Here is a 19,714-nt window from a genome sequence, read left to right on the forward strand (position 1 = left end):
TCAACCTTGATCTGTTCTGACGTGTGCTGCCCAGTGTTCTCTATTTATACCGTGGCATATCTCCCCAGGTATTTTGAGAGCTCCCTCAAGGGAGAAACCCAGACCATTCTCCTCCAAGCTCCCCACGCTCACTCCCCCAACCACTCCCACCCTCTATCCCATCCCATATGTTGAGAAAACTTGAACTTGAACACTTGAACTCTGGAGTGAATGCCTTAACCCTGGCTGGTGGAAGTGAGATGCAGACAGTACAGTAGGCTAGAAACCAGAACGTCCCAGCCTGCCAAGTAGTGGCCATGTGTCTAGGAGAAGTGGGTCAGCTGTTCTGGGCCTCTGCCTCCTCCTTCTCCACACATCATCCCCCATCTCCTCTGTAGCCAGCTGAGTCACCTGCTCTTTCTCACTGAGAGCACTGGAACGATTTCCCCCTCGGCCCTGTAGCAGGCAGGACTAATGAAGCAGGCTACGGCATGGACAAGAAGCCTGCAAATCCAGGAAGGGACTAACAGGTGGCCTCCAAATTTTCTGTTCTTTTTTTAATTAAAAAAAATTTAAATTATAGTTGACATACAATATTAGTTCTCAATGCACAGCACAATGATTAGACATTTATCTAACTTACAAAGTGATAACCCCATAAGTCTAGTACACATCTGACAACATATATAGCTATTATGATATTGACTATATTCCCTACGCTGTACTTTACATCCCGTAACTGTTTTTATAACTGGCAGTTTGTACTTCTTAATCCCTTGACAAAGGAGGCAAGAATATACAATGGGGTAAATACACTCTCTTCAATAAATGGTGTTGGGAAAACTGGACAGGTACATGCAAAAGAATGAAACTGGACCAATTTCTTACACCATATACAAGAGTAAACTCAAAATGGTTTAAAGACTTAAATGTAAGACCTGAAACCATAAAACTCCTAGAAGAAAACATAGGCAGTAAACTCTGTGACATTGCTCTTAGCAATATCTTTTTGGATCTGTCCTCATCAGGGAAGGCTAACAAAAGAAAAAATAAACAAATGGGACTACATCAAACTAAAAACTTTTAAGTAACTAAGAAAACCATCAACAACCTACTGAATGGGTGAAGATATTCACCAATGATACATCCAATATGGGGTTAATATTAAAAATATATCATAAGTTCATACAACTTAATATCAAAAAAACCCAACAACAATTCAATTAAAAAATGGTCAGAGGACCTGAACAGAGACATTTCTGCCCCACTCCTTTTCAATTTCTGCCTGCTATCTTTGACATAGGCCCTTGCTACCCTTTGCCCCCTCCTGGTGCTAAGTGGAAATGCAACTGAAGAGAGCTTCCATCCTCACTCCATCCTAGGTCTACAATGATGCTCCTCAACACCAGTCTATGAATTGGAAGAGAAAGTAGGGGTGGAGGTTGAGGGGAAGGGGAAGCAGTGTGGTCTGGAGCTGTGGAGGTCAGGAAAGGGTTTCCAGAGGAAGTGGGCTTATAGCTGACTTTGAAGGATAGTAAGAATTTGACAAGTGAACAGCCTCAGGGTCCTGCCTAGGTCTGGCACTTCTCTAAGATAACGCACAGTTGAGAAGACCTTGATCTGAATACTCTGATAGTGCACCTCATGGGCCTGAGACCAGGAAAGAGGTCAGATGATGAGGCAGAAGGTGAAAGCCACCCTTGAGAAGACCAGAGCAGGGAGGGAAGATAGGGCATCTGGGCCCACATACTCTGCTTGGCCCCTGGTGCTGTACATGAAGGGTAGGCACTTCTGTTGAGGCTGGCCCTCCTCTGTGCACACTTACCTACTCAAGGGTGTCACCCCAGCCAGTCTCCCTCTCTCCTGCATTATACATCTTTTCATTCTCTCCCCTGATTTATTCAATCTTTCTTGAAACACTTTCTGCTCCTAGAAATCCCCTGTCTTGCCTTTTTTCTCACCTCTCACTGGTTGCTCTTTCTCATCTCCTAAGCTGGGTCCTTCTCTCCTCTCTAAGCCCTCATGTTGGGGAGCTCTAGGACTTAGTACTCAGTAGTGTTTTCTTCTGGGTCAACACACACTCCATTGGTCATCTCATCTCTTTAAATATTATGTGCTAACAGCTCTCCAATTCAAATCTTCAGCTTGGACTGTCCTTGAATTCTGCATTTCCAACTGCCTAGTCAACATCTCCATTTGTCTTCAATCAAACTCACAATTTTCATTTCATCCCCACCCACCATCAAAGATACAAAACAATATAAAACCAAAGCAAACCATTACTCCTATAGTCTTCCTAGTTTCAGGTATGGCAACTCCCTTCTTCCAGTAGACCAGGCCAAAAATCTTGTACTTCTTGATATTTCTCTTTCTTGAAAACCCCACATCACCAATCATACTGCATCTACCTTCAAAATATATTCAGAACTAGATGACCTCTCTCCATCTACACTGCTACCACCCTGGTCCAGGCCATTCCCATCATTTGTCTGTATTGCAATAGCCTCCCAGTTGGTATCTTTGCTTCCATATTTTCTCTATATAGCTTACTTTCTACACAGCAGCTAGAACAATCCTTATAAACAAAGGCAAGTTATCATTCCCCCACTCAGGTTTCTTCAGGATAAAACCTGCGTCTTCATTTTTTTCAATCCTCACCTTAGGTTATATTTATTGATTTCTAGAGAGAAAGGAAGGGGGAGAGTGAGAAAGAGAGAGAGAGAGGAAGAGAAATGTTGATTGGTTGTCTCCCATACACACCTTGACTGGGGATCGAACCCGCAACCTATGAAGTGCTCTGACTGGGAATCAAATCTGCAACCTTTGGTATACGGGATGACGCTCCAACCAGTTGAGCCACCAGGCCAGGGCAAAGCTGAGTCTTTTTGAAAAATTTTTTAGTATCTAATAAATTTATTGTAATCCTAAGAAGAAAGAATAGAAATAATAAATTTAAATCTACGTTATTAGCAATTTTGTAACCAGTTTAGTCCTAAGTATAGTAGTTAATTTTGGCTTCATGATTTGTGGTTTGACATCTACTTCTTAAGTCATATAAAACACTAAGAATGCAATATTAAACTTTTCATTTTCATTAAATATTGAGAATAAATTTTCATTAAATAAGTTTACAATTAACAGTTAAATATTTAGGAACAAGTAATATACTAAATTAATGTTTTACTTTATTAGTCGTGAAAACAAAGTAAATATTTAAGATTGTTCATTGGTGGCAAAATGAATATCAATTGCCCAATAAATGCAAATGATAAATGAACAAGACCTTGGACAGAGTATACTTAGTTGTGGATAATCCCACACACAAAATCTCCCTGGACATTAATGAATTCATCCATTGATTGGCAGATGGGCTATCCATTTCCTGACACTCTGACCAACAACCCTGAAAAGACCTGAAAAGACCCTCAGGACACACAGTGCTTGCTCCCAGCTGGGAATCCACTCTGGGGAATAAGGTAAACAGACACTAATGCAGCTGAGCCAGCCTGGCTCTAGTCCCTCCAGTGGTGTCCACACTGAGCATCGCAGCACTTGTAGGAGGTGGTCATTGGCTCATCTGCAGAGCAGGTCAGAAGCTGCATGAAATAGGCATGAGGATGTTCACATTTGAAACATGGTTTGACAGTAGAGTCACCATTCTCCCAGGCAGCTGCTCCACCAAGCACATCATCCACTTCTTTCAGCTTTAGATAATTCCTATTTGTAACCTTGCTGGTGATGTTGTGCAGACACGGAGGGGCAGGTGTTGCAGGTGAAAGGGTGACAGCACTGTCCCTCCTCCATGATGAGCCCATCCCCACAGCCCGGGCAGAAGAGCAGCATGCCAGATGACTCGGTTCTGCAGGCTCCCACCAAAGCTGAGTCTTTAAATTGGCCTATAAAGTCCGATATGACCTGTCCCCTTGCTGTTGTTTCAATCTCATCTCCTGCCACAGTCCCTCTTTCTTTATTCTATGCTCCCTTCATGCCTGTCCCTTGAATTCACCAGGCCCATTTTTCTCAGGATCTTTGTACTCGCTATCCCCCCTGACTAGGACAATTTCCACCAATATCCTTATAGCTCATTCCCTTTTCTCCAGGTCTCTGCTCAAATTTACCTCACCAGGGAGGCCTTCCCTAACCACCCCATATAAAGTGATACCCACCTAACCCACCCTCCATCCTCAGTCATCCCCAGCTCCTTCAGTCTGCTTGATTTTTCCACTAAGCACTTATTTGCCTTCTGTCAACATTATGTATTAGTTGTTTATACATTTGTTTTCTATCTCCCTCCAAAGAGTATAAGTTCTATGAGAGTCAGGACTTTCTTTTGTTCACTGCTGTACTCCTGCACTTACAATAGTGCCTGGCACACAGTAGGTGTTCAGTTACAGTTTATAGAGTGGATGGGTCGGTGAATGGAAGGGCCAGTAGTTGAAAAGCACTGGATGACTTTTCCAAGATCTGAAAGGCCTGAGCATGTGTGTGTGCTTGCAGGAAGGCAGAAAGACAGAGGAAGATGATAAGTTCCCTGAGGGAGAAGGGGTATGATGGTTGCCACAGAGAGGTCTCTGAGGAGACAGAAAGAGACAGGATTCAGGGGCTACTTGGAAAGAGTCACTTCCTCCTTGGGTTGGAGGGCAGGAGGCAATGATGGAGTAATAAGGATGAAATGGAAAACAAATGGAGGCCTCACAGAGGCTTCCTTTCTATTTTTTCCTGTAAAGTAAAAGGTGAGGGACAGTCAAGATGGCGGTGTAATAAGTGGAAGCTACACTAACCTCCTCTGAGGACCAGTCTGGAATTATAACTTAGTTGTGGAGAAATCATCTGGAATAACCAACGTAACACTAGCTGGGGAGAAGTTTTATAACCACAGAGAGACAAAAGAGGCCAATTCATCACAATGTGACTGGTAGGAAGTATGGAGATGCGAAAGGGCTGGCTGGGCTCCCGTGGGTGGCAGCTGAAGGGACTGAGAAACAGCTCAGCAGCAGGGGTTCCCCCTGAGAAGGGCAGGGTCTAAACCCCCAGCTAGGCTTCCCAATCTACAGCAACAGAGCAGAAAGTAAAATAGCATCCAGCTGTGAAAAGCAAAAAGCCACAGGGTTTTTTTGCTGGCCTGAAAGAAACAGCTGGAGACAAAGAACTCTTAAAAGGATCACGTATGAAAATATTTTGGCACCCACTTACCTGGGCTCAAGCAGAGGGAGGGCAGAGAGGACTAGAGATACTTGGGGAGAATTTGGGATGGTGGCTTTGAGGAGAGAACTGAGGAGCAGCCAACCGGGTCCCAGTGCTGACTTATTCCCCATGCTGCAGGTAGACCATTCCCCTCCAGGTGGCAACAGCCTGAGGGGAGGCAAAAGCACCGCCACCAGGAATTAATCTGCCACACCCTCAATGCATAAGCCTGAGGGCTGATCACAGATTGAAGAGATTAACAACTAAAGAAGACAGACAAAGGCAGTAGATCTCTGGTAGTCTCCAACAGGCTGCCTAGGCCCAGACTGGTACATGATCTGATGCCAACAAGGGCAGATCCAGGAAGTGCAGATCAGTCTAAGAAGCAGAAACAAAAAAGAGTCACAAAAATGTGGACAGAGAGAAACAGCCCTCCATCAAAAGGAAAAGAGGAATCCCCAGAAAGAGTGCTAAATGAAATAGAGGAAAGCAAACTATTAGACATGGAATTCAAAACATGGATTATAGGGAAGCTCAATGAGCTCAGTGAGCTCAAAGAAAACTATAAAGAATTCTAGGGAAACCACAAGGAACTTATTGAGAATGACACCAGTATAAAAAAGGACATAGAAGCTATCAATAAGAGCCAGGAGGAAATGAAGAATACATTCTGAATTGAAGAACACAGTAGAAGGAATTAAAAGCAGGCTAGAGGAAACAGAAAAATCATATCAGCGAGCTGGAGGACAATGTAGAAAAAAATTCCCAGACAGTGCAACAAAACGAAAAAAGACTGAAAAAGAATGAAGAGGTTTTAAGAGAGCTGCAGGACAACATGAAAAGTAGTAACACCCATATCATAGAGATACAAGGAGAAGAAAAGGAGTAAGGGATAGAAAACCTGTTTGAAAAAAGTAATGACAGAAAACTTCCCTAACTTGATGAGAGAAAAAGTCATGCAAGTCCAGGAAGCACAGAAGGTCCCAATGAAGATGAACCCCAACAGGCCCACTCCAACGCATTCATTATTAAAATGGCAACATTGAAAGACAAAGAGAGAATCATAAAAGCAGCAAGAGAAAAACAGCTAATAAAATACAAGGGAGCTCTAATAAGGCTATCATCAAATTTCTCAACAGAAAAACTACAAGCGAGAAGGGAATGGCAAAAAAATTTTCAAGCAATGAAAAACAAAGGCCTACTCTACCCAGCAAGGCTCTCATCCAAATGAAAGGTGAAATAAGGAGTTTCCCAGACAAAAGAAGGCTAAAAGAATACATCTCCACCAAACAAGCATTGCAAGAGATGCTAAAGGGTCTGCTTTAAGAAGATGAAGAAACAGAGAGAGACAGAGAGGAAAACAAGTACAAAAGAGAAAAATGACAATAAATAAGTACCTATCAATAATAACCTTAAAGGTAAATGAATTAAATGCACCAATCAAAAGACATAGGGTAGCTGAATGGATTAGAAAGCATGACTCACATATATGCTATCTACAAGAGACCCACCTCAGACCAAAAGATCTACACAAACTGAACGTGAAGGAATGGAAAAAAAAATTCAAGCAAATGGACATGAAAAAAAAGCTGTGCTAGCAATACTTATATCAGACAAAACAGATTTAACAGCAAAGGCCATAAAAAAAGACAAAGAAGGACAGTTCATAATACTTAAGGGAAAAATCCATTAAGAAGATATAACCCTTGTAAACATATATGCACCCAACTTAGGAGCACCCAAATATGTAAGGAAAATTTTGAAAGACTTCAGGAAGGACATAGACAGCAACACACTAATAGTAGGAGACCTTAACATCCCATTGTCAACAATAGACAGATCTTCGAAGCAAAAAAACACCAAGGATATTGAGGCATTAAACAACATTCTAGATCAAGTGGAGTTAATTGATATATATATAGAACTTTTCACCCCAAAGAAGCAAAATATACATTCTTTTCAAGTACACATGTAACATTCTCAAAGACAGACCACATGGTAGACACAAAACAAGCCTCAACAAGCTCAAGAAAATTGAAATTATATCGAGCATCTTCTCAGATCACAATGTCTTGAAACTAGAAAGCAATCTAAAGGAAAAAACTCAAAAACAATCAAACTCATGGAGAATGAATAACATGCTATTAAATAATGAATGGGTTAACAATGATATCAAGAAAGAAATCAAAAAAATTCTGGAAACAAATGATAATGAACACACAACAACCCAAAACCTATGAGATACAGCAAAAGCAGTCCTGAGAGGAAAGTTCATAGCAATACAGGCCTAACTAAAAAGGATAGAAGAATCTCAAATAAAATATCTAACCCTTCAGCTAAAAGAACTAGAGGAACAACAACAAACAAAGCCCAGAGTGAGTAGAAGAAAGGAAATCATCAAGATCAGAGCAAAATTAAATGACATAGAGAGTAAACAAACAATTCAAAAGATCAATAAAACCAAGAGTTGGTACTTTGAAAAGATAAACATAATTGACAAGCCTTTAACAAGGCTCATCAAGAAAAAAAAGAGAGGACCCAAATAAGTAAAGTCAGAAATGAAAGAGGAGAAATCACAACTGATACCACAGAAATACAAAGGATTGTAAGAAATTACTATGAACAACTGTATGATAAAATTTGACAACCTAGATGAAATGGACAAATTTCTGGAAACATATAATCTTCCAAAATGAAATCTACAAGAAGAAGAAAGCCTGAACAGATCAATATCAACCAGTGAAATTGAAGCAGTAATCAAAAAACTCCCAGCACACAAAAGCCTTGGACCAGATGGCTTCACAGGTGAGTTTTATAAAGCATTTAGGAAAGAACTAACTCCTATCCTGCTCAAACTATTCCAAAAAATCCAAGAAGAGGGAAGACTCCCAAACTCTTTCACTGAAGCCAGTATTACTCTAATTCCAAAACCAGGTCAAGACACAACAAAGAAAGAAAACTACAGGCCAATATCACTGATGAACATAGATGCTAAAATCCTCAACAAAATATTGGCAAACTGGATCCAGCAACACATTAGAAAGATCATAAACCACGATCAAGTGGGATTCATCCCAGGGATGCAAGGATGGTTTAATATTCGCAAATCAATAAACGTAATACACCACATAAACAAAATGATAGACAAAAACCACATGATCATATCAATAGATGCTGAAAAAGCATTTGATAAAGTACAACACCCATTCATGATGAAAACACTCAGCAAAATGGTAATAGAGGGAGCATACATCAACATAATAAAGGTCATATATGAGAAACCTGAAGCCAAAGTCATACTCAATGGGCAAAAACTAAAAGCATTCCCCCTGAGATCAGAAACAAGACAAGGATGTCCACTTTCTCCACTCCTATTCAACATAATCTTGAAAGTTCTAGCCACAGCAATCAGACAAGAAAGAAAAATAAAGGCATTCAGATTGGAAAAGAGGAAGTAAAACTCATTGTTGGCAGATGACATGATAGTGTACATAGAAAACCCTATAGAAGATGGAGGCATAGACAGACATGCTGTGTCTCCCTCCACAACTAAGAAATACAACTACCTCAAAACTAGAAACAACCAGAACTTCCAGAATATCAAACTACATGGAAGTCCAGCAAACAAAGATATAAAGAAGAAATACTCATCCAGACAGGTGGGAGGGGTGAAGCTGGGGCGGAAAGGACGCGGTGTGGTGGCAATGGTAGCAGCAACAGCAGCAGCAGGCTGGCAGAAAGCGCAGTCACATGTTTTAAAAAGTCAGAAGGCACACCTTGGGAGCATTCCCAGCTCCTCACCGGACCTCGCTGTTCACGATCCCAGCACCAGGGAAGGTCAAGCCTCATTGCTTCTGACTGTACAGGCAAATGGGGTTTGGGGTGGAGGCAGAGGCTGCAGTCTCTCAGCAGAGTCCACTTGTTAAAAGGGCCCCATGGTCCTGGAACATCCGCAGACCCACCCACTTTGGGAACAAGGGCCAGGGCAGCAGCTGGAGAGGTGCCAGTCTGGTGCAGAGGTGGGAGGGGTGCCTGGAAGAGGGGCGAGTGCTGGGCAAGCAGCACTGTTCCCTCTCGGACCCCTCCCCCACATGCAGCATCACGAAGTGGTGAAGCAGGTCGCCCTGCACTGATGAATCCCTAAGGCTCCACCACTTACAACATAACAGGAGTGGCAGCTTTATCTGGACGCAGAGGCAAACAAACACAGCAGTCTCTCAGAATGAGGAGACAGAGAAGTATGGCCCAAAACGGGGAATGGATCAAGGTTCCAGTGGGAGAACTAAGCGACAAGGAGATAGCCAACTTCACAGATGAGGAGATAGACAACCTAACAGACGAAGAATTCAAAAAACTGGTGATAAAGATGCTCACCGGCTTGACAGATATGCTTTAGTTCGGAAAACACATAAGGGAAGAAGCGAAGGCTATGCTAAGTGACACGATGGAAAATCCACACAAAACCAATGATGAAGGGAAGGAAACTGGCATTCAAATCAATGATTTGGAACATAAGGAAGAAAAAAACAGTCAACCAGTGCAGAATGAGGAAGCAAGAATTTGAAAAAATGAGGAAAACTCCCCAAATTTTGTGAAGAAGATGGACATACAGGTCCTGGAAGCACGGAGGGTCCCGGGCGAGCTGGACCCAGAGGGGACCACACCAGAACACATCATGATTGAGATGCCAAAGGTGAAAGAAAAAGACAGAGTCCTGGGGGCAGCAAGAGAGAGGCGGAGAGTTGCCTACAGGGGTGTGCCTATAGGACTATCAGCTGATATTTCAGAGGACACTTTGCAGGCAGGAAGGGACTGGCAAGCAGTATTCAATGTGATGAAAGGCAACCTGCAACCAGGATTACTCTATCCAGCAAGGCTATCATTTAGAATAGAAGGGCAAATAAAGTGCTTCCCAGACAAGGTGAAGCTAAAGGAGTTCATCATCACCAAGCCATTATTATATGAAATGTCAAAGGAAATGACTCTAGAAAAAGATCAAAACTATGAACACTAAAATGACAACATACTTACTATTATCAGCAACTGAATCTAAAAAATAAAAACAAAATCCAACTAAGCAAACCAGAATAGGAAGAGAATCATAGGTATGGGGATCATTTGGAGAGTTAACAGCTGTGAGGGGGGAAGGGGAGAAATGGGGATGTAGTGCAGGGATAAAGAAGCATAATCTGTTCATACAAAATATACAGGGGAAATTAAGAATAATATAGGAAAGGGTGAAGCCAAAGAACTTATATGCACAACCCATAGACGTGAACTAAGGGGGGTGGGAATGCCAGAGGAAATAGGGGTACTGGGCAGAGGGGAGCAAAGGGGGAAAAAATTGAAGCTACTGTAAAAACATAATCAATAAAATACACTTAAAAAAAGAAAAAGAAAACCCTATAGACTCCATAAAAAAAAAATACTCGACATAATAAATGAATTTGGCAAAATAGCAGGGTACAAAATCAATATTCAGAAATCGAAGACATTTCTGTACACCAACAATAAAACGTCAGAGACAGAAACTAGAAAAATCCCATTTACTATAGCAACAAGAAAAATTAAGTACCTAGGAATAAACGTAACCAAGGAGGTAAAAGACCTGTACTCAGAAAACTACAAAGCACTGAAGAAAGAATTATGGAAGATACCAATAAATGGAAGCATATACCAGGTTCATGGATGGAAAAAATCAGCACCATTAAAATGTCCATACTACCCGAAGCAATGTATAAATTCAATGCAATCCCTATTAAAATACCAATGACATATTTCACAGAGCTAGAACAAATACTTCAAAAATTTATATGGAACCAAAAAAGACCCCAAATAGCCACAGCAATCTTGAGGAAGAAGAACACAGTAGGAGGAATCACAATACCTGATGCCAAACTATACTACAAGGCCACAGTAATCAAAATAGTCCGGTACTGGCATAAGAACAGACATATAGATCAATGGAAGAGAATAGAGAGCCCAGAAATAAACCCAGGTATATATGATCAACTAATATTTGACAAAGGGGAAAGGAACATAAAATGGAGTGAAAAGAGCCTCTTCAACAAATGGTGTTGGGAGAACTGGACAGAGACATGCAAAGAAATGAAACTAGACCACCAACTTACACCATACACTGGAAGAAACTTGAGATGGATCAAAGACTTAAATGCAAGCCATGATACCTATAAAGTCCTAGAGGAAAACATAAGCAGGAAAATTTCAGATATCCCATGTAGCAACATTTTCACTGATATATCTCCTAAGGCAAGGTAAATAAAGGAAAGAATAAATAAATGGGACTACATCAAACTAAGGAGTTTCTTCTCAGCAAAAGAAAACATCAGCAAGATGAAAAGGGAACCAATCATATGGAAAAATATATTTGCCAATGATACCTCAGACAAAAGATTGATCTTCAAAACATATGAAGAACTTATATGACTCAACACAAGGAAGACAAATAATTCAATTAAAAATGGGCAAAGGACCTGAACAAACACTTCTCCAAAGAGGACATACAGAGAGTCCATAGGCATATGAAAGAATGCTCAACATTTCTAGTCATCAGAGAGATGCAAATTAAAACCACAGTGAGATACTACCTCACACCAGTCAGAATGGCCATCATCAACAAATCAATAAACAACATGTGCTGGTGAGGATGTGGATAAAAGGGAACCCTAGTGCACTGCTAGTGGGAATGCAGACTGGTGCAGCCACTATGGAAAACAGTATGGAATTTCCTAAAAAAACTAAAAATGGAACTGCCTTTTGATCCAGTAATTCCATTGCTAGGATTATATCTGAAGAATCCTCAAACACCAATTTAAAAGAACCTATGCACCCCTATGTTCATAGCAGCGCTATTTACAATAGTCAAGTGCTGGAAACAGCCTAAGTGCCCATCTGTAGACGGGTGGATCAAAAAACTGTGGTACATTTACACAATGGAATACTATGTAGCAGAGAGAAAGAAGGAACTCCTTCCATTTGCAACAACATGGATGGAACTAGATAGAATTGTGCTTATTGAATAAGCCAGACAATGAAAGAAAAATACCATATAATATCACCTAATACAGGAGACTAACGAACAACACAAACAAATGAGCAAAACTGAACCAGAGGCATGTAAACAAGGGGTATACTAACAGTGACAAGGGGGGAGGGGGAAGGAGAGAAGGGGGGTAAGAAGGGGAAGAGTCTAGTCAAAGAACTTGTATAAATGACCCATGGACATGGACAACGGGGTGGAAATTGACTGTGGGAGAAGGGGTGGGCAGGGTGTGGGGAAGCAATGGTAAAAAAAAAGTGGGACAACTGTAATAGAAAAAAAATGAAAGCAAAATAAATTAATAAATGAGCCAGCAAATCACCCTCCCCCCAAAAAAACCTCACATGTAGGAAAGTGAACAAAAGAAAATGTAAAGTATGGAAATGCAATTTTAGTGAATATTAGAAGGACAAGGATTTTCCTTCACACTGTATATTTTTCTCCCTACCTGATCCCTCCAGAATTTGGCATTCTGAAGAAGGAAGTAATGACATAACTTTCTTTGCATAAAACTAATAAGACCAGCCCCCTGGCTGCTGTGGCTCAATGGATTGAGCGTCGGCCTGCGAACCAAGTGTCACTGATTCGATTCCAAGTCAGGGCTCATGACTAGGTTGCATGTCATGTCCCCAGATGGGGGCGCAAGTGAGAAGCAACCAGACGGTGATGTTTCTGTCCCTCTCTCCTTTCCCGTCTCTCTAAAAATAAAAACAAACTAACTAACTAATTAATTAATTAAAAAAAAAACTAATAAGACCAGTTGTTAATAGAGGTTTTGTTAACTAAGACTTTGACTGGAGTGTCATGCCTAAAGGAGGCATGCTTGGGCTCTGGTTGTTGCCAAAAAGCCCTGAGGAACTGAGAATGACTTTCAAAGGTAATAAAAGCCCATGAGAAAAAAGGCCTGGTACCTTGGTTGGTTGTGCAGTTCATGGCAATCTTTCCAGGGAGGGAACAAAGGTTGCTTTCCTGAAAGATGGTTAGAAGGAACCTTAAGGCACAATGGAAAACCTGAAGGACTTGGAAAAGACAGGTTTTTACAGGCAAGGCTGAATGGAAGGTATGTGGCTCAGCTTCTGTGCCCTGAAGGACAGACTGAAAGTCACCCTAAAGGTTCCTTGTGTAAGTTTCAGCAAAGGAGACTTAAGAGATTATATGTGATCATTGACTGCTCTTATTGTGTTTGTGCAAACAAACAGGATAAATTAAAACTGGACTTAATGCAGTCCCTTTAATGACAAGAAGGGTAATCTTAAGAAGAAAAATTGCAATTCAAGGAAAATCACAATGCTCAGTGGTAGACTATAAAGTAGTGCAGCTAGCTGTCTTTAAAGTTTATTTTCATTTTAAGTTTGTTTTCATTTGAAAGTTAAACTACGTCTGTGACATCATCAAAGATGCTTAATTTATAGGCCAGAAGAATGTCAAATGCCTTGCAACTGGATGTCTTCTCAATAAGACAGTCTCCCAGATCTAGAGACTGGTTTGTGGGTTATGTTGTGAAAATTAACATGTGTGTTCTGTTTTCATAAGGCATAAGCCTATGATCTCATTACCTGAGTGGTTATCTGTACATATAGGCCTCACTTAATCCTGTCTGCATTGCTGCCTGCTGAGACTCAATGGTTTGGCTGAACTAAATGGTTGGGTAGGTGAAGTATGGGGTGGTCTGTGGGCTTCACTTTAAAAGTGGCTTCTCTTTTCTATCCTAATGGCTTGGACAGAAAGGGCTCAGAGGTCTGAGAGTGGGGAAATCTAAAATATTTCCCTCAGCCCAAACTAAGTATAGTGGGCAAAAGGGCTTTGGACAGGTTTGACGTGCCTTGTATACCTTCCTCCAAAGAAGCCTTTTTTCCCCCAATGTGGGACATTGAAAAATTAATCCCTGCCTTTTGTCATCTAGTGGTTATGGTTTTAATGATGCCTTTTAACCCTGTTGCCAAATCTGTTGGCCCCAGAATACAACAAGGATGCCAGCCTGTTAAACTGAGCATGCCATTGCCCAGGGACGGCCAACTGACCTGGAGTCTGAAAGTTCCTTCCCTATGTTGGAAGGCCACCCTCTCCTCCACACCCCCACTCTTATTAGGGATTTCTGGACCCAAGGGTAGGTAGGATGATGACCGTGTCCAGCTTGAAACAGCTATAGGAGCACAAGACCTTCGCCAATTGTCCTTTATAAGATTATAAAGGGTCTTAAGTCTGAGAGGGGGGAATTGTTACACAGCTGGGTCCGCCTCAAATTAATTAATTAAAAATAAATAAATAACAATAAAAGTAAAAAGGCAAGATAATCTTTTGAGAGCAAGGGAAGTGAGAATGGGCAGAGTCTAAGAAAAAGGGAGAAGATTTGGATAGTGGCTACAAGGAATGGGAGAGATTGATCCTCTGAAACACATAGCATGGTTTTAAGTAGTCATAAAAGATCACAGTTTGGAACAGCAATAATGACATTCCCCCTCCCACTTCTGCTTTGGGGGTGCAAGCAAGATCACAGTAGGGCAGAGAACTGCTGTGGGGAGGCAGAAATACTGGTCCCGGTCCAGAGTCTATGCCTTACCTAATGACCCATCTCTCTTCAGCTGCTCTCCCTCATGATTGAACCCACCTGACCAGCTTCTTCTCTAGATCTGGTTTCCTCATGACTGTAATTCAATCCAGTGTGTCAGGATGGGTTCTTGGAAAGCAGATTTTGAGATGGAGTTTAGCGTTCAAGAAGTTTATTAAGAATGCTCTTAGGCTCAATGCCAGAAGAAGAAAAGGGGAGAAGTTGAGCTGCAATACAGTCTCAGAAAAGGACCTGGCTAATCCCATGGGGGACTCTGAAGTTAGGATGACTTCTTTAGAGTTGTCCCGTGTTGGGACTAGGATTGGCTTTTTATAGTCAAGTACTGATCAATCACTAAATATGGGTCTTCTGGGAAGGGGGAATGACATGATCTAGTTTGCTTTCTTTAGCAGAGGCAATTCCCAGTGAAGACTTAGAGATGAGGGAGTCTTCCTGTGGTGCTTCTAGCAGCTGGGGAGTGAGTCCTTCAGGCATGAAGGGGAGTCCCAGCAGCACACCACAGCATCCACCATAGTAAAACATATTTATTTAGCCCTTACTCTGTGCCTGACCCTGGGCCTTCCTTAACCTCAATGTGGAGGAGGGGGGCTTAGGAGCTCTAGGGACTTGTGTAAGGCACTTGGGTACAGGTATTACACTCCTGCATAGAAGTAAGAGGCCTTGGGTTGTAATCTTAGGTCAGCTACTGACTCACTATGTGACAACAGGCAGACCATAAATATTGGGGAATGTCTCAAGATGGAAAGCAGATGGAGGTGTCAGGTTCCTATCTTGATGCTATATTAAGTGGACTACAGATACTCTCCACGAAACTCAACCTTGGAGACACTGAAAGACGGGTGACATATCTCAAAACCTAATCACGAGAGAAACCAGAAGCCAGACAGGTCATAGTATGGGTGAATACTGCAGCATAGAGATGGAGAGAATTGGATATCAAGAGTGAATGAGAACCTGGGAGAAGACTCTCCAGTTGTGGACTTTTCTCTCCTCCACAGTTCTCCAGGTGTATGGTAGCTATCACCTCTGTGGGCAGAAAATAGCATAGCACCAGCTATAAATGGGAAGATAACCTCAAGACAGTTCTGAAGGCAGCTAAGTATAATATAGATTCAACAAACAAAGGCTGCAGGCAGCCACTAAGCAGTCTCTCCTTCCATTTCACACCTTGGTTTGGGTAAATGACCACAAAGAGCAAGGAAGCTCTAAGAAAAGAGGAGTGACCTGGGCAAAGCTCAGAGGTGTCCTCTGGAAGGCAGAGCTCTCTGGTTTATCTGTGGGCAGTAAGAAACACACATGTGCTCAGAGGCTCTAAACCCTGAGGCACTATCCTCCTAATTTTACCGAAAGTAGCCAAAACTGAAATCTTGTCTTTAGTCTCACTCTTCTTCCCAAAGTACACCCTATTGGCCAAGAGAACTGACATTTCTAAGGGAACATGAGCTCAGAGTGAAATACAACTACCAAGTGAATGACTACAGCAGAAGTAAAATGAATAGATGAATAGAGTGGGCAGAAGATTTACAATAAAAACAATACATATCTTCAAGACATAAGGGAGGACACTGTAAATATGAAGCAAGAAGAGCAATACAGAAAATATCTGTAAATGTTAAGAATGACAAGCATCATCACTGATCATTGAAACAACTCAGTAGATGGGGTAAAAAGCAGAATGTATTCAGTCAAAGAACAAATGAGAGAGTTGGAAAATTAGTAAGGGAAAAAAAACAACATAAATAATATCAAGAATGCTATAGATATAGAAAATATAAAGAAAAGATGAGAGATGTGGATGACAAAAAATAGAAGTGCCTATATCCATTTAACCAGAGTCTCCAAAAAATAAACAGAAGATAAAACATTTTAAGATACAATGTCTAGTTATTTCCTATAATTAAAGATGTGGGACCTTAGACTGATTTTCTGCTTAAGAGGCAAAGGAGGGAAGGAGTGGGGTGGGGAGGGTGCAGAATAACAAAGTGAAATTTCCCACAGATTCACAGTGCTTAGGAGACAAAGTTCTGCTAGAGAGAGAGATGGGTTTGTGTCAAACACACAACTGATCTCCCTCTCATGATATTTGCAGATTTTGAAGCTATATGGATTGGGAAGTTTAAGATCTAAGTGCAAAGCTCTGAAAGGCATACATGAATTTCTCAAGTGCCTATGACTAAGGAGGTAGAGACTTGACTAGGTCTCATTCAAACCAGACAGAGACTCAGTCTAAAAACCCAACTCCATCCAGTTCATTTTCTAATTATATTGTAGTGATTGGCCCCTTATATTCCTAACAAGGAGAGCATAAAATTTTTCTGAGGAAAAATATCATCATCTCCAGTCTCACTCCATTTATATACAATCTCCATTGTACAATATAGAATTATAAAAGACATGTGAAGAGGAAGAAAAATCTCACACATTCTTAGGAGAAAAAAAGGTAGTAGAAAAAGACCCACAAGTGACTCAGATATTGCAATTAACAAAAAAAAGGGGGGGTGGATTTTAAATAACTATTATAAATATGTTAAAAAGAAAACTGGAAAATCTGACAAAATGGTTAAAAAGAACTTCAACAGAAAATTGTAATCTATGAGATTATCAAATGGACTTCCTGGAACTGCAAAATGCAATATCTGAAATTACAAGTTTATTGGATGGATTTAACAGTAACAGACAGGATTGGTGAACTCAAAGGTCAATACATATAAATTATTCAAACTGAACCCCAGAGGAAAAAAAAAATGAAAAGAACTGAGTACAAGAAATATGTGGGACATAATCCAAAGTTCAGTTGTGTGCAACTGGAATCCCAGAAAGGAGGAAAGATAGAATGGCCAAGAAGTAGAATTAGAAGAGAGAATGACCAAGAACTTTCCAAAAATTATCAAAGATATCAATGTACAGATTTCAAGATGCTCAGTGAAACCCAAGCACAATAAATACAAAGAAAACCACACAAGCACCTACTAGTCAAATAGGTAGGTAGCTCCTAGTCAAAACAAGTAGCAGCCCTGGCTGGTGTAGCTCAGTGGATTGAGTGCTGGCCTGTGAACCAAAGGGTCACTGGTTCAATTCCCAGTCAGGGCACATGCCTAGGTTGTGGGTCATGTCCCCAGTTGGGGGCATGCGAGAGGCAACCACATATTGATGTTTCTCTCCTTCTCTTTCTCCCTCACTTCCCCTCCCTCTAAAAATAAATAAATAAAATCTTTTAAAAAAAGCTAAGTAGGAAATCTTAAAAACAATTGAAGAATAAAGACACAATTTTTTTCAAAGTAATGTCAAAACTATGGAAACTAGAAGAAAACTAAATGACACTTTTAAGATGCTAAAAGGAGAAACCTGCAAACACATAATTCTATCTCCAACAAAAATACTCTTTGACAAATGAAGGCAAAGTAAAGACATTTTCAGATACACACACACACACAAACACACACACACACGCACACAAGCCCTGTAGCCAAGATAATGTGCTATTGGTGAAAGGATAGTCAAATAAAACAGTGGAATGAAACAGAGTTCAGAAATAGGCCCACTCATATACAGTGAAATGATTTTTTAATTCAATTTATTGATGTGGCATTGGTTCATAGGGTCATATAGGTTTTAGGTGTACATTTCTATACATGATCTGTATATTGTGTGTCCACCACACATAACCAGTTCATCTTATGTCACCATATAATTGCCCCCCTTTATCCTTTACTACCTCCCCATCCCCTTCCCTCTGTAACCACTATGCTATTGTCTGTCTGTTTCTATGAGTTTCTGTTTTATATCCCACATATGAATGGAATCATATGATTCTTACCTTTTTCTGGCTGACATATTTCACTTAGCATAATATTCTCAAGTTCTGCTCATGTTGTCACAAATGGCAGTATTTCATCTTTTCTTATGGCTGAGTAGATTTCCATTGTATACATGTATCACATCTTCTTTATCCACTCCTCTGTCGAAGGACACTTTGGTTGTCTCCATGTCTTGGCCACTGTGAATAATGCTTCAATGCACACAGGAGTGCATATATCTTTGCAAATAAATATTTTCAAGTTTTTTTTGGTAGATACTCAGAAGAAGGATTCCTGGGACATATGGTAACTCTGTACTTAATACAGTCAAATGACTTGATAAAAAGGAATTCAATGGGCAAAAGAAAAACAAATGATGATGGAACATTTGAATACCCATCTGGGAAATAAAGGACATCAACACCTACCTTACACTAGACACCAAAACCAATTGAGATGGATCATGTACCTAAAATAATGAAGACACTAGAAGTGCTAGGAAAATATCTTTGTGACCTTTGGGTAAGCAAAGATTTCTTAGGGAGGATCCAAAAACCATACAAGAGACTTCATCAACATTTAAAAACTTCTATTCATCAGAAAGTACTATCAAAAATAAATAAATAAGCAAACTACAGACTGAGCAAAAATATTCACACTGCATATATCTGATGAAGGGCTTGTATCACAACATATAAAGAAGTCCTGCAACTCAATAATAAAAATACAAACAATGATGTTTTTTGAATACCTTATGGATGCAATATGGTGGTAGAGTAGGAGGACATATAGTGCACTTCCCAGAACCAAATCAGAAATAAAACCAGAGAGCGCAAGACACCGGAAATAAACCAAAGACTACCCCCAAAAAGAGACTCTTAATCAAGGACAGGAAAGATAAACACCACCACCAGTCTGAAGAGTGAAGTCATTAAAGGGGCTGGCCCTTCACAAGGGCAGCAAGCAGAGGCTTTGTGGCTGAGGGATCTTCCCCTTGAAAGGAGAGAAGCCAGAACCACAAACTGGGCTCCCAAGCATAGAGCACCAGTGCCGGGATCAGCAGACCATGTAGCACCAAGTGGTGAAAGGCTGTGGGGTTTGTCTCTGCTGGGGAGAGACAAGGCC

General features: G+C 40.8%; 1 pseudogene; it reads right to left on the minus strand.

Moving 5' to 3' along the window:
- Positions 1–3,491: 3,491 nt before the first annotated feature.
- On the minus strand, positions 3,492–3,822 carry LOC150015693 (DNA-directed RNA polymerase III subunit RPC10 pseudogene; annotated as a pseudogene).
- Between the last annotated feature and the right edge of the window lie 15,892 nt (positions 3,823–19,714).

The sequence above is a fragment of the Furipterus horrens genome, unplaced genomic scaffold (genome assembly GCF_987537825.1).
Source record: "Furipterus horrens unplaced genomic scaffold, mFurHor1.1.pri manual_scaffold_3, whole genome shotgun sequence".
NCBI classification, from domain to species: domain Eukaryota; kingdom Metazoa; phylum Chordata; class Mammalia; order Chiroptera; family Furipteridae; genus Furipterus; species Furipterus horrens.